Source organism: Colletotrichum chrysophilum (assembly GCF_026319265.1).
Source record: "Colletotrichum chrysophilum strain AFK26 chromosome Unknown scaffold_161, whole genome shotgun sequence".
NCBI lineage: Eukaryota > Fungi > Ascomycota > Sordariomycetes > Glomerellales > Glomerellaceae > Colletotrichum > Colletotrichum chrysophilum.
In genome coordinates this window covers 88,656-90,880 of record NW_026517448.1, presented here as the reverse complement: position 1 = coordinate 90,880, position 2,225 = coordinate 88,656, and positions in this window count along the sequence as shown.

Genomic DNA, 2,225 nt, shown 5'->3' with positions numbered 1-2,225 from the left:
GCTGGGCTCGGCTTGGCTTGGCTTCCCATGGCTAGGATGATTTTTTGTCAAATGTCGAGTTGCGTTGGAGGGAGTTGGGGGTGAGGCTAAGAAAAAGGCAAAGGTGGCACAGTGACTGGGCGAAAGCGAGCGAGCGCGAAGACACTGGAGAGACTGAGCTGAGCTGAGCGGAGCGAGGTGCGGTGCTGAGAGCCTAGAGGTGAGCCAAGACAGAGACAGAGCCTCGGCGGCGCATCGTAATCGTTCCTTTTGCCTTGGTATGCAGTCGCCGTCGCAGTCGCAGTCGCATTGCAGTCGGTCGCATGTGGAGCAGATGAGGCAGGCAGAGGAGACTGGGAGGATATCCATCTGTCGAGTCGAGGCGTCGAGGGTCTCTCCGACTTCAGAATTGCAGCATTTTTTCCTTTTTTGGCACCTTATTCCCAACTGTACGTAAAAAAGGCACTCGACCAAAAAAGCCCGTCCGCCTAAGCACACACCCCTGACTCGGCCGACGAACGAGAGGCATGGGACAGTCAGCAATTGAAAGGGTACGTACCGGCCTCGGACACGGAGACATGGACCTCCACTCTAAAAAAGCTTGGTGCAGCGACTGTCGAAATAAGCTTGATTTTTTTTCGAGAAGGGAGGGAAGGAACCAAACGATACGGCAGGTGTACGTACCCCCGACCGGCCGACCGTTCCTTCCCTTCCTTTCAGTCAGGTCCCTTCCTCAGCACCACCTTACCAACGAGGGAGGTACCCGCCTGCTGCTGCTGCTGCTGCCTGTACCGTACTTTCCACAGGCAGGCACCTACCTACCTTAGGTAGGCTGCACCTGCTGGCAATGGCAGGCACCACTGAAATCCTCCACTTCTAGCGCTGCTTGTGGTGCCTACAGGCAGGTGCGAGTACATGCTCCTTCCTTCTAAGCTAGAAGTCCTTGCCCTGCCCGCCCGTAGATATCACCAGTCTATCAATCAAGACGAGGAAGGTGAGACTGTAAAAGTGAAAAGGTTCGAGGAAGTCGCAGGTGACATGAACTTGCCGCGCCTTCCACCCAAGCTTCAAGTGAACGGAAGATAGGTAGGTAGGTGCCTTCCATCTCGTCCGAATGGCAGCCCGTGTGGTTTCCCCCACCACCTCCCACATCAACACCACCACCTTCGTCTTCGTCAACCTCCCGCAGCCACTCACCTCGTCTTCCGTCATCTGCGTCCCATCGTCTCAAGTCCGTCGATTCGTCAGTCCTGCCTGCAGCGTCTGTCTCGGCATCAAGTCAAGCCTTGGCTGCTACTGCTGCTGCTTTCTTACTCGGCATCATCTACACTCTGCCTCTGACACTCTCGGGTCGGACGGTTATTACATACACCTTATTGCCATCCCATGCTCGCATCGCATCGCATCGCATCCCACACATGCAGCCATAGCCGTTGCCGCACCCGTCGTCGCATTCGTGCTTTCCATCCGCTGCCGCCTCTACAATTACCACCTCGTGGACTTTTGCCATTTCTGCCGACCGACGGAGGGCCTGTTTGTCTGAGCTGAGCTTTTATTAATCACTCACGGCCTCCCCTCCTACAGCTTTATCCTCAGCAATCACCGTCCGCCACTCCCCGGTTTTCTCGCCCTCACCATCGTCGTGGAGATACAAGATAATCACTTATTGGGGCATCAGGGATTCTTGGCGCCACTCTCACCCCAACCACTCACTCCTTCCACTGATACCATAACCCACGATCGCAGCCGAATCGGCAGAGGGACTTTCGTCTGCCCACCGCATATACAAGATACAAGCTTAAGCGGAGCCGTTGTTCGTCAAAGACCGAGAGCGCGAGGGCCACCCAGGGGCAGAAAAAAAAACGAAGGGAAGCGAGTCGTCAGCTTCTTCCATTGTGGCAGAGACACCACGGTGGTGCAGGTGGCCAGACCACTGTGGAGGAAATCCGAGCCAAGATTGTCACTCCTCACCACTTCCAACGACTCACGCCCTGGCTTCAAGGTTGGGTTGCCAGTCCAGTGAGCACATTTTCTCGCGCCCGCCCTGAGGCACAGCACCATTTACTGCAAAGTGCAAACACGCAAACCCACGCCATCTGGATCACTCGGCACGCCAGAAACGCCAGACCCTGGGAACCAATCCTACCGCCTGAGCCTATCGATTTTAGCTTATTCCCGTGGGAGCCCCAATTCTGCCCGGACATCGCTTCAGTCTCAATTTCATCAATCTGTGCCGCTGGTCCTGC